Source organism: Bubalus bubalis, chromosome 2 (assembly GCF_019923935.1).
Source record: "Bubalus bubalis isolate 160015118507 breed Murrah chromosome 2, NDDB_SH_1, whole genome shotgun sequence".
Lineage (NCBI taxonomy): Eukaryota > Metazoa > Chordata > Mammalia > Artiodactyla > Bovidae > Bubalus > Bubalus bubalis.
Window position 1 is genome coordinate 173,058,231 of NC_059158.1, and position 13,517 is coordinate 173,071,747.

Sequence of the window (13,517 nt, forward strand, 5' to 3'; positions counted from 1 at the left end):
TTCACCCTCACACAAGTGAAGCCTAGCGATTAGCCCATTTTACAGATGAAAAGGTAGGCTCAAGGAAGTGAGGTGAGCTGGTTCAGGTCACACAGCCATGGAGACACAGTGCTAACTCCCAGAGTTTCCAGCCAGGTTCAAAAAGGCCCTCTGATCTTCCTCCCTCCGGCCCACTACCCACCTATGGCGTCATATACACCTGCTCACATAAAATACACCTGCAACCCAAACACTGACCTGTTCTCCCTCCCACACATGTGTGCTTGACAAGAGGCAGAACAAGATAGGTATTAGCCTGAGCTCCAGAGCCGGACCACGTGAGTTTGAATTCCAGCTCTGATTCTTACCACCTATGTGACCTTGAGCAAGTTCCTTAAACTCTGCCTTGTCTGTGAAGTGGGAGTAATAGTACCTACCTCATTATTGCTGTGAGGATTAAATTAGTTAATACATATGAAGAACTTAGATGCCTGCACATATAGTGCTACCTAAGTGTTAAATAAAAGAGATTTACAGGTATCCAGATGCCAACAGTAAACAAATGAATACATACTGATGTCTATTATGCCAAACAGCTCACCAAATCCACACACAGATTCCCCTGCCACTCACATGCCAGCACCCAGCACACACACACCCATGCCTCCACACACAGCAACATTCCCTCTCCTCCACAGCTCATACGTATTGACACAGCACCACATACACACAACTCCCATACCCTGTGCATCAAGACACACCAGCCCACGACCCCACATGTCTCATGAATGCATCATAAGCCAGCTCCCATGCTGACACCTCTCACATGGCCAGCTGCACGTGGGACCCTCAGACACCCTTGCCATCTTTTTTTACCCAGGGTGCCAGGTGCCAGGAGAGGGAGCTGCAACCCTTTTCAGACCTGTGAAGGTCCCCTCGTCCAGGGAGACCCCTAGCCATCAACCATCCCCCAACACTTAACCTTTCATCTAGTTCAGAAAGGCTCCCTCAGTGCAAGAGGTTAGACTGTGGAGGGCTAAGGGGAAGGTATTGGAGGGGAGGCAGCCAGGCAGTTCTGGGCAGGGATGCAGGGGTGTATGCAGGTGAATCTCGCCCCCCCCCTTCAGCCTGGGGCTGTGAGATAGAGCAGGGGGGAGGGGGATTCCTTGTGTGTGCATGTGCACTTATGTATGAGCGTGTGTGAGTGCATGTGCTCATGCATGCATGTCTGCCCCTGGCTTCTGCATTGCATTTGTCTCCCTGCATGTTTCAATTCGTATCTGTGCATGTGCATATCTGTGCATGTGGCTAGGTGTGCACCATCACAGTGTGAGGAGGATGTGCCTGTGTGGCCATTTGGAGGACCTCTGTGTGTCCTAAGCAGTGTGTCACACGCATGTTTCTGTAAGTTGGTGGCCCTCTTTTCTAAATCAGCCTTTCCTGCCCCAGGCTGTGGACCCACTGAACAAGTGTGTGGGAGGACACTGAGGAAATGCCGGGGGCCAGGGCGGCCGAGTGTGTCCCTTGGTCCCCTCCTCAAGGTCCAAGGAACTGGGTCATCTGGGCGGGGGCAGAGAGATGCGCTGGGCAAGAGAGATCTTCCAGTGCCCCCCTCCTCCCTGCCACCCTCAGAGTTGCCCCCCTCCCAGTTGGAAGACTTGGAAACGAGGGTGGCAGAAGGTTCTGCGGTCTCCGCGAAGACCCCCAGTCTCCAAAATGGGAAGGACCTAAGCTGAGTCTAAGAAATCCGCCTCGGAGACCCTCTCCAAACCTCTCCCCAGTTCTCGCCCTGGCCCTCGCCTCAATCCTTTCAGCTCTGGGAGAGCGCCGGGCGCGTGGCCCCTCCTAGAGGGGGCGTCCCGAGACGGCCCAAACGCCGCTCCTAGGCTGGCCACTCGGCGGTCAGGACCCTGGAGAGCGCCACGCGTTTTCCTGGGGCAGCCCCACTCCCTGGGTCCCCGAAGGGAAAATACCTGGGAGGTCCGGGAGCGGCAGGATTTGGGAGTCCAGGACGTGGCCCCCCCCCCCCGCCTCTGGGGTGCCCCCTCCTCGCACCCTCTAGCCCCGGCCGAGCGGCCCCCACTCACCCAGCGACGCGGAGACACCGACTGCGCAGGGAAGGCGGCGCTGCTGCGGCGCGCGGCGGCAGAGGCGGCCGGAGGGGCGGGCGGGGGGCGGGGGGCGGGCCTGCGAGGGAGACGCCCAGCAGCGTTCGCCCCGGGCCCCTCCCCTGGGGGGGGTCCCCGTTCCTCCCCTTTCCCTCCAGCCCTGAGAGCGCGGGCAGCATTGGTCTAGGCTCCGCCCCCGCCCTGCGGGGGAGAGGGAAGGGGGCGCCCTCTCGAGGCAGCACCCGGCCGGGGGACGAAGACAAGAGGTCTCCATCTCAGCATCTGGACTCAGGTAGCCTGAATAGGGTGAGGATTGCGGGGAATTGGGGTGGGGGGGCGGGCGGTCAGTGCCCAGAGACCCCTTTCTTAAGCCGAGAACAAGCCCCGACAGCCCCGCCCCTTGCTTCCCCTGTCCCTACCTGGCGTCCCTCCGAGGGCGGAATTCGGATCCTGGGCGGTTCGTTAGGCACTCTCCCTGCCCCTAATCCTCAACTCCAGAACTAACGGAGCTCTTCAGAGAAGGGGCAGCGCCCACTCCTCCAGTCTTTGAGGTCTGGGCCGGGGGGTGGAGTGGGGAGAGGGGGAGCAGACACACCCCCTACCTCACCTCTGCCTTAGAGAGCACCGCCCCCATTTCCTGCCTGCCACACCCGATCTCCTGCCCAGGACCCCATTCAGAATGAATCCCACCTCCTAACAACGACCTAAATTGCCCCTCCCATTTCCCCCCGACTCCAATCAAGAAATCCTCTCCCTCCCTCCCCAGCCAGTGCCTGCACTGGATTACAATAAGTGAAGGCTAGGAAGCATCTCCAGCCTGGGGAATTCTGAGGTGTGTAGGCCCCCTGCCTGAAGACAGGAAAGCCCCTTTCCAGAGCTTCAAAGCCCCTGTCAAAGCTTCTCCTGCCAAAACGATGGCTGCATCCTCCTTCCCCCAGCCTGGGCAACAGTCCAACATCTTGGGCTCAAATTTTGCTTTTTCAGTATTTCCGGGGAAGGGGTGGTGATCCTTATTGTCCCACTTCACAGATGAGAAAACTGAGGTTCACAGAGGTTAAATGATATTTTCAGTGTCTGACAGTGAACGAGTGGGCTTGGACTTGAATCCATGTGCCCTCATCTATTCATTGCACCAATATTTATCAAGCATTAGTTCTATGCCGAGCACTGTTCTAGGCAGTGGGGTCACAGGAGTGGACGGTAAGGCATGGATATAATATACAAGTCAATTCTATAGTGTATTAGATAAATGTTTTGGGGAAAGTTGAGATCAGTGTGTAGAGGTTGGGATAGTGGCGGTGCAAGGACTTTAAGTGAGATGGGAAACTTGGGGTTTTGAGCAGATTGGGAAGGTTTGAGCTTACTCAGGCAGTCTGTCCTCAACTGACTTTGAGAGTGGGGGCCAGGGTGGGATCAGCAGGCCCTCGCAAGGTGAAAGATGAACAGGGTGGCAGAGATGGGTCTGCTCTCTGGACCTACTTTGAAGGTGAGCTGACGTCATTTGTCATCTGACCTCCGTGGCAGCAGCGGGGACCCTTCTGGCTCCCCAGGGCTCAGACCAAGCCTCTCGGGTCATCCAAGTCTAGCCGTGGTGTCTCCTTCTGGAGGATGATTGAACAGAGTCTCAACCTCTCAACTGGAGGAGCTGGGGAGCCAGGCTGTGGGGCTTGGGGGCAGCTGGGCCCTTCAGAACATCAGCTCCTCCTCTGTGTGCCTTGGCTCTGGTGTTGGGACCCCCGTGGAGGTGCCAGACACGCGTGGGTGGTTCCCAGATGCCTCCTGCATGAGGACCTGGGGGTGGGGAGAGGCTTGCCACTCAGGATCCTTGAGTGACAAGCTCCCACCCCTCTCCCCACCCGGTCTGGAATCCTGGCTCTGCTTTGGGCTGGGAGAGGAACCTGCCCTTGGTTCCTCCTCTCTTTCCTCCTCTTTCCCCTCTCCCCTGCCTGAAACCTGAGAATCCTCCCAGCCAGGTCTGGATCCTCCTCTCCAGTGGGGTCTCAGTTTTCCCTCACCAGCAGCTGCCCTGCTACTCTGCTTCCTCCCACTCCCCCACCCCAGCTTCACCTCCTGTGGGCTGACTTTTTGGTTCAGCCTCTTGGGAGCCTACTTCCCCCACCTACTGTTTTTCTTATCTGTGCAGGTGACTGACGTCCTGCCCTCAGGACCTCCAGTCTGCAGCCTGACTCCCGAATAGATGGGGCTTCTGAAGACAAGGCTATGTCTTTTCCTCATCTCAGGTACCCCACATCCCTCTGACTTTCCAGTACCTCAAATGAGTAGGATGGATGGTAGGGGGAGAGGGCAGAGTTTGAGCTCTAGTAGGCTCTGCTGATTGCTTCCCATTAGCCACCTCTCCCCTCCTAGGGTCCTAAGAAGTACTAGGAGACCCCTGAGCCAAAGGGAAGACTTGGATTCCCCACACTGTCCACCAAGGCCACTGGCCCAGGACCTAGTGCCCCAAGATATAGTCTGGAAAAGGAGGGCAGAGGGGCAGCTTTCAAAAGGCCTGGGTCCCTCACTTTGGATGCCCTGGAGCAAGTCTCTTCCCCTTTGTGAGCAGAAAGGTGAAGTGACCTGCGTACGTTGACATCTCCCATCAAAAACCCTAACCAGAGTACAAACAAGACCGGCTTCACTTCTTGCTTCACTGGCCCCTGGGGGTTGGGGGTGGGTGATTCTGGACATGAGCTTAACACAGATGAGGCTCCAGCAACCCTGGAACCCTGTGGATTGGAAGGGTTCCACGAAAGCCTTTGGCAGGGGTGGAGGTGAGGGGTGTCCTTGCTGATGATACTCAGCCCCCTTCTATCCCAGACTGAGGCATCCAGAAGAGCGGACAATGCAGGAGGGAGTCATTGAGAGAATTAAGTGAGGGATGAGTGAAAAGGGGACCTCATATCTCTTGAGCACCTACTGTATGCAGAGTGCTTTGCATATGTCACCTCCTTTGATCCAAAGGAGTTTCCCTGGTGGCTCAGATGGTAAAGAATCTGCCTGCAATGCAGGAGACAGTGGTTCAATCCCTGGGTCAGGAAGATCCCCTGGAGAAGGGAATAGCTACCCACTCCAGTATCCTTGTCTGGAGAATTCCATGGACAGAAGAGCCTGGTGGGCTAACAGTCCCTGGGATCACAGAGAGTTGGACATGACTGAGTGGCTAACATTGATCCAAATTAATGCTGAGGAGTCAGTAATGTGACTGCCATTTTACAGATGTGAAGACTGAGGCTAGGACAAGTGAAGTCACCTGCCTGAGGTAAAACAGCAAGAAAGTGACAAAGCCAGAGCTTGAACCCAGTTCCACGTGATTCGGGGGCCCAGGTCCCTCTCTGGAACCTCTCAGTGAGGCAGGTGGAGGGAGCCCCTCCCTAGCCCCCCTCAGAGGCACAGCCCCCACCCTCTTCTCTTGGGTCCCAAATGGTTTGGAAAATCCTGATGGGAGCAGATGGTGGGGACAGATGGAGGGAAAAGCATCTCAAGGGCTGAATTACACAAACAAACATTGATAAAGTGATTAAAACCTCAAGCCACCCCTTTCCAAAGGGCCCTGCCCACCCCAGTCTGGAGCATGGTAGACCTCAAGGTGGGAGCCTGGGGGGGCAGGTGGTCTCTGGATACCTTGCATCTCAGCCCATCTGATCCCAGCTTCTGCCTGCCCGCCTCACTGCCGGGGACCACCCCCGGACCAGAGCCCAGGGTGGCAGAGCTGCCAGGAGCACAGCCCGGGAGGGGGAGGGGGTGGGCCTGGCTGTTCCCAGGGAGCTGGGCGAGCTGGGCTGAGAGGAACAGAAAGCAGAGAGGGTGGGGGTGATGGGGAAGTCCTGCAACGCAGACCTGAAGTCAGCGGTGGGCGTAGGGGATTGTGGCGGGGCAGGAGGCTCTTGAGCAAGCCTCACTTTACAGGTAGGGCTCAGTTCCCATGGAGCAGGGCCAAACCTTATCCCACCACCCACCCCCACGGTGGAGCGGGGAAAGGCCCTTCACCTCTGGCATATTTTTTTAATTTATTTATTTATTTTAATTGGAGGATAATTACTTTACAATACTGTGGGGTTTGCCACACATCACATGAATCTGCCACGGGTCTGACGGGTTTCTTCATCTGTAAGATGGAAACAATAATATTAGCCCTTCCCTGGAAGGGGCCTATGAGGATTGAATGAGACGGAGCCTGTAAAGTTCAGGGCACTGAGCCTGCACACAGGCGGCCTCCAGGCTGCTAACAGGGCCTCCCTGCTGACGGATGATCAGGAAGGCTGGGGCTGGTTGTAGACAGTCCCTCCCCAGAGCAGCAGGCAGAGCCCCTGAGGCTGCCGGACTCTGAAACAGAGGCTCCTCATGGATAAGGCTGATCTCTCTACCAAGCCCAAAATCCAGGACCCCCAGGGAGAGGGAAGGGGCTGCGTCTCTGCTGGGCCCTCACTCTGAAGGGACATACCCTAACTATGAAGGAGGGCAATAGACCCAGGCTCAGATCTTGAAGTGGCCCCTTCCCAGCCTTGATAAGTTGAGCAAAAACAACTCTTCTGACCCTCTGGCTCCTTTTTTGTAAAACCTGCATTTCCAGCTGCTTTCTGGACTTGCTCCCAGAAACCCATAGACACACCTCAGACTCAAGCCAGCCAGTATCCAGTTCATCACCTCCCACCCCAGCCTGCCCTGTGCCTGGGTCCCCCTCCATCACCACACCAGGACCCCTTCCTGCTCTTAACTCCCACACCTGATTCCTTCCCAAGTCAGCCTGTCTACTAGGGACATCTCTCAGGCCTGCCCTCCTCTCTCCTTGCCACCTCCTCTGCCCAACACCCTCGTCAGATCGGCCCTGTACGCTTGCTCTGGCTCTCTTACACTTCCTGCCTCCGGTTTCTCTAAATCTAATCCCCTTCCTCTCTGTTTAATAACCTTCCATGGCTTCCCACCGCCCACCAGAGTAGGTGGACATTTCAGGCCAAGACCCCTGTCTTGGCTCTTCTTCTCCACCTTCATTCTACAGCTCCCCACCAGCCAGCTCCTCCTCTACCAGACGGTCAGGATCGCCCTAACACCTAGAGAAGGGATCTAGAGCCAAGGCAGGGGAAAAGGGGCTCCCTGACCCCCCATATCCTGCATGTGAGTTTAACCTAGTTAGAGGTGGGGTTAGAGGTGAAGCAGTGACCTTGGGGTCAGGCCCCAGCCAACACTTGCCTGCACAATAATCCCTCTGCTGGTGTAAGCACCTCTTAGGTGGAAGGCCTTCCAGCTCTGCCAAGCAGGGACGGTGCCTTACCCGAGGTCACCTCGCCAGGCGCACCCTTTTGTCCCCTCCCCAAGTCATAAGTGACCCCTTCTGCGACAGCTTTCCTGACAGAGAAGCACTCAGATCTTTCTCAGGCATTTTTATTTCTGGCAGGTTTGCCCCTCCCGGTCCATCTCTGACTATCTGAAAATTGTTCCTGGGTTCACAGCAAATGGAATGGTCACTCTTGAAAGTGGAAAGAAGGGCAGGAGGCTGAGTGTCCACTTGTGACTTCAGAAGCAATTCTTCCTGGATGTATTAAAACCTGCAGATAGGACACTTGAGATTTGAGTCAAAATTAGAGTCAAGGTTTTTAAAAGATGGTTCTTCCAATGGGACCTGCCTTCCAGAAGCCTTCTGGCAGCCCAGCTCTGCCCCAGGGGTTGCCCAAGCTGAAAGCTGCACCAGGTACTCATGGCCAGTGTGACTCTCCTTCTGGGGGTTATGGGGACAGCAGACCTGACCCCACCCCTGGCCAGTGGTGTCTTCCTGGAGCCCCAGTTCCACTTCTGGGAACAGCTTCCATCCCAGAGTTGCTGGGAGGAGCCCACGAGACCCTGGGAGGGTCGTGTACATGAAGGAGGCTGCTCTGTGGCATCCAGGGCTCTGCGGTGTACACTCATACAGCCCAGGGCCCCCAGCAAGAGAAAAGGTAACATCCCAGCTCAAGGCTTCTGCTGGCACGTGTGATTATTCCTATTTTATGGAAGAGGAAACAAAGAGACCACGCTCCCTGCCTGAGCCTGGGCACAGGGGTAGAGCCACATTCAAGATGGGACTCAGCTCTGTTTCCTGAGCTCTTTCCAGAAGGCTGGGATGCTGTGGGGGACTGGAATGCTGTGGAGAAGTGAGAGCTTCTAGAGGGTTCAAAAGAATGCAGAGTCCCAGAAGCCAACCAGCCCCCAGAGGCTGAGGTTGCCAAATCCCAAGGGCATCATGCTCTGGCTCTGTCTTTTTGGGAAGACAGGGTCAGCTCTCATTTCTGGTATCTTAGGCTCTTCCCGAGGCTGGGGATTGCCTCTTTGTTTCCATGGTAACAGCTCACAGAGGGGCCTCCCGAATCAGTGCAGGGGTACTGTACGGGTGCCCGCAGGTACGCATGTGCCCTGGGAACCCCTGGGATGGAGAGCCTGATGCACATGCACGCATACCCATGCACATCCTTGCATATGCTTGCACGCCCAGTGCACGTGTGTGCATGCTCACACCCCCTGCACATAAGTTACACGTACCATGTGCCCGCTAGCCGAGAAGTGGGTCAGGACACCACCCTGCCAGACATGATCCACTCTCACGGCCACCCTGACCCACTCAGGCTCAGGGAGGGACTTGGAGAAATGAAGGATTTCCACTTTGTAATGATATTTCGGGAAGATCCCTTGGATCAGGAAATGGCAACCCACTCCAGTAATCTTGCCTGGAGAATTCCATGGACAGCGGAGCCTGGCAGGCTACAGTCCATGGGGCTGCAAAGAGTCAGGCATGACTGAGAGACTTTCACTCACTTACACTATTTACTATGTGCCCAGTACTGCGTTTTCCTTTTCACATGTAACATCTCCTATACTCCCCACAGCACCACTCTGAGAGGTGCCTGGTGAGAAAACAGGCTCAGAACAGTAGAGTGATTTGCCTGAGGTCACACAGTAGCCAAGATTTAGCCCAGGACTATTTGGCTCCTGCTCTTACCACCAGATCCCTTGGTGCCAGACCCAAGAGCACTCACACTGGGACCCACAAACACAGATGGGGTGCCTGGCAGCAGGTGGGACCGGACCTGAGGCCTCCCACCTGGGATGCCAGGCTTCCTGAACTTACAGCTCTGAATTCCCGTTCCAGCCTCCAGCCATGGAGTGAAGGGAGGCCCAAAGGACTGCAAGGACTTGCCTTCTACTGATTTCTCCCAGTCAGTAGAAAAGGAACACTAAACAGCTGGAGCAAGACCCACCGGGAATCTCCTGCTGGCAAAGCTACCTGGGTTCACTTGTCGGCTCCCTGCCCTTCCTGAGGAGGCAAGAATCCAGCTGCCAGCGTCCTGGTTCCCCAACCTCTTGGGCCTCTCAGGCAGAACTTGGGGAAACAAGGGGGCCTGAGGCCAGAGGCTAAGCCAGCCGGGTCATCCTGATAGGGAGCTGGGAGGTGGGCTGTCTTCCAGGAGGCAGCTTTCAGCAAAACGATGATGTGACCGTGAGAATGGGCTGCTGGGGAGGGAGTGAGCTCCCGGTCACTGGAGGCATCCCAGGTTGATAGGCACCGGATGCTCCCTGGTTAGGAAATTCAGGGACAGCATCATTCTCATCGTCACTGTCGTCATAGCACCAATGACTGGATACCCTTTGTGTCAGTCACTTTAAGGTACAATAAGACTGCCACCACTGTTAATAAAAATAGCAGCTCCTGTGTATTCAGCCCTTATGTGGTTGATCATCACTGAATCCTATGAGGCAGGCACTATTATTAGGCCCATTTACAAAGGAGGAAACTCAGGTTCCTCAGAGAAGTACGACAGCAAGATTCAGGTTCTGCTTGGCTGGAGTCTGCGAGCTGGCCTCTTGGCACCCGGGCAGAGGAGCAAAGCAGGAGGCAGGGCGGCCTTCCCAGCTGGGGCTCTGGGTCCCCAGAGCTATTCCTGTTCTGGGCCAACACTGGCTTTCCTGTGGCCCTGGCTGGCACCCTCTGCTGGCCATGCCCTACTTCTGCAGTCGCTTTTTTTTTTTTTCCAGGCTGAGGGAGACCCTGAGATGTGGGAGGTGAGTGGGCTCTTGAACCTAGATCCTCACTTTAGATGGTGATACCTGAGATCACCCAGCCAGTCAGGGGGCTGAGAGCTATCTTATTCTCAGGCTCTCGCCCTTCCACCCCTCCCTGATGGGGAAGGAGTTTTATTCCTGCAGCCTTTGCTTCCCACCGCCTGCCACATCTGGAACCCCTAAAACAGAGCCTCCAGCCCCACTAGTCCTCGGGGATCTCAGTGACTGTGGCTTGTAAGCTGAGAATCTGTCTCCAAAGGCAAATCTGGGATCCAGGGTTTGAGGTAATTTGAGGCACGAAGATGATACTGACTGGCTGTGTGACGCTGGGCAAGATTCTCAACCTCTCTGAGCACTGTCAGATGGGAGTCGGTTCCTTTGTGGACTCTGAAGAACTGAAAATATCTTTTTAAAAGAAGAGGTCTCTTTTACCCAATTCGAAGGCCTTCATTCAGACTTCTCCTCCAACTCCTCCCTTTTCCCCCTTGTCCCTCCTCCCCTGTCTTCCCTCTTCTTTATCTCTTTCTCCTCTTCTCCCCGCCCCCCACTATCTCTTCCACTGTTCTGCGGTGTGGATATTACCTTTCAAGAGGAGGCATTTGAGGCTCAGAGAGGCAGAGTAACTGGCCCAGCAACACCCAGCCAGATGTTTCGGCTTAGAATCCAGACTTTGACAAGCTGACCCCAGCCCCGTTCCCTCTCCATCTCCTCTCTCCTCACTCATCAGATTTCATCCATCAGCTTCTCTTACAAGGAGTGTCCTCAAATCCTCCATCAGCTCCTCTCCTTGTCCCTTGCCAAGACCCATCCGAGACCCATCATGATGGCTTGGCGACTGCAACAGCTTCCCTGCTTCCTCACAGGTCAATGACTGTATGATGGTGGACTTCAGGATCATTTCCTATGGGGGTGAGCTGATCACACAATTTTAAAAGCAGTAAGTGGGGCTTATGAAGAACTCCCAGGAGTGGGTGATTGGTGGAAGCCCCGGGACCTACCTCTCCGGAGCCATGAGCAGGACCCACAGCTGAAAGAACAATGATAATTAAGGTAAACCTCCCGGGGGCCACCGAGGAAGATGGTTTCAGATGCAAACATGAGCTTCTGCTCCATCCCAGCGTGACCATGAGGAACACTGTCTTGGTCCTGCCTTCTAGGATTTACAACCCAACCAGAGACAAGCCCTGCTATGCCTGCTGTCGACATGCCTCATGCCTTCCTCATGCAGGGACCCGGAGGGAAGCACCACTCTCCTATCTTAAAGGACAGGCTCAGGTTAAATATCCGCTAAAAGCTACAGAGTTAGCCAGGGGCCCAGCCAGAATGAAGACTCAGAGCTCCAACATCAAAGCTTGCTGCCGTACCCACTACTGCATATGTGTGTGTGTGTGTGTGCGCACGCGTGTACGTGTGCGCTTAGTCACTATGTCTGACTCTTTACGAACTTTTGGACTGTTGTCTGCCAGGCTTCTCTATCCGTGGGATTTCCCAGGCAATCATGCTGGAGTGGGTTGCCATGCCCTCCTCCAGGGGATCTTCCTGACTCAGGGATCAAATTCGCGTCTCCTGTGTCTCCTACATTGCAGGGGAATTCTTTACCTGCTGAGCCATTGGGGAAGTCCAACCACTACATGGCCTCATCCAAATCTAAGGCAAAGCACTACCAGACGATTTAAAAATCACCGTCCCACGGTGATTTGGTCCTCGCACCATCTGTCAGGCAGAGACCTGAATGTTGAGCAGGGCGAGGACCTGTCCATCACATGAGAAAGTAACACTTTAAAAATGTCAATCAGATCACATCACATTTCTTTTAGAAGCTTTCCACTGCAGGCAGGATAAATCTAAGCTCTGTTTCATACCCCTGGTCCCTGTGCTACTGATTCTGCATGTCTTCCTTCCTCCTCATGAAGCCCCAGTCTCGCTGGCTTCTGTAAGTTTTCTGATGGTGCCAAACCTGTCATGTCTGTTGTACCTGCCTGCTTTTTCCTTCTTAGTTCAGATGTCACAGTCTCAGACCACACTTTGTAACATTTCCCTGCCCATTTTCCCACTCTAAATCATGTTCCCCCATCTTTGCTACAGCCATGTGAGTCTCTGAAGGTATTTAACTTAGTCGCTGGTATTGTTGTTCAGTCGCCAAGTCGTGTCCGACTCTTTGAGACCCCATGGACTGCAGCACGCCAGGCTTCCCTGTCCATCATCAACTCCTGGAGCTTGCTCAAACTCATGACCATCAAGTTGGTGATGCCATCCAACCATCTCATCCTCTGTCGTCCCCTTCTCCTCCTGCCTTCAATCTTTCCCAGCATCAGGGTCTTTTCCATTGAGTCGGTTCGTCAATCAGGTGGTCAAAGTATTGGAGCTTCAGCTTCAGTATCAGTCCTTCCAATGAATATTCAGGGTTGATTTTCTTAAGGATTGACTGGTTTGATCTCCCTGCTGAGAGTCTAAAGGACTCTCAAGTCATTATCTCACTTGTTTATTGCCTATCTCTCCCACTGGAACATGAGATTCATGGGGGCAGGGACGTTGTCCTCCCCTTCACAGCTGTGTCCTCAGGACCTAGCAAGGGACCTGGCACTTCATAGGTGCACAATATATGCTTGTTGAATGCAGAAAGCCCTCCCCAGCCCCGACTTCTCTTGCAAGCTCAGAGCAGTCTTTCACACCAGTCCGGTTTTTCCTGCTCCCACTGTCACAGCCCAGAGCTTATAGCGACCCCTCCCTGCCGCCCTACTCTGCCTCCGTGTTTCCCCTCCACATAGACGCTATGTCTCCCAGGCCTCAGGGCCAATGTTTCCTTTCCCCCCCCGCCTCTTTCCCCTCTTTTGACTAATTCCCACCTGACTGTCAGTACTAATTTAAGACGCCCTCCCTGCTTTTCTTTTAAGTTTTGTTTGTTTTTGGCTTTGCTGTGAGGCTGTGGGATCTTAATTTCCCAACCGGGGATCGAACCCATACCTCTTGTGATGGAAGCACTGAATCCTAACCACTGGACCACCAGGGAATCCCATCCTTTTACATTAATACTCTCTCCTGGCTCCTATAGATCTGTGGTCCCTCTTGGTCCAGAAGGCAGTCCTCTCTTTGTCTTTTAAGAGTGTCTGTCTCTTTAAGGAGTTCCTCAAGAACTTGGACCAATCTGGTTCATCATGATGTCTTTGGCACCCAGCCCCAGGCTGTCCTGGTGCAAACATTCAAGAAACTTTAAGCTGCGTTGGCCTCATCATTGCTGCGATGGGGATTTTGGGTGATTAGACGGGCCAGACCATTGTCTCCCAGCTGTATGACCCGTGGCAAGCTACCTCCTCTCTTTAAGACTCAGTTTCTACATCCGTAAATGAGTATAACATTCCCAACGTCTCAGGGTGGTGAGGACTCAGGAGAAGTTTCTAGAGT

At 54.4% G+C, this 13,517-nt stretch overlaps 1 protein-coding gene across 1 annotated transcript in view; it reads right to left on the minus strand.

Annotated features, from left to right (window-relative positions):
* Window positions 1–2,216, minus strand: part of HPCA (hippocalcin) — an 8,411-nt gene extending 6,195 nt beyond the window's left edge. Inside the window, exon 1 of the mRNA XM_025278479.3 lies at window positions 2,067–2,216. The gene's annotated coding sequence lies outside the window, so the exon portion shown is untranslated. The remainder of the gene's footprint in view (window positions 1–2,066) is intronic.
* Window positions 2,217–13,517: the final 11,301 nt, after the last annotated feature.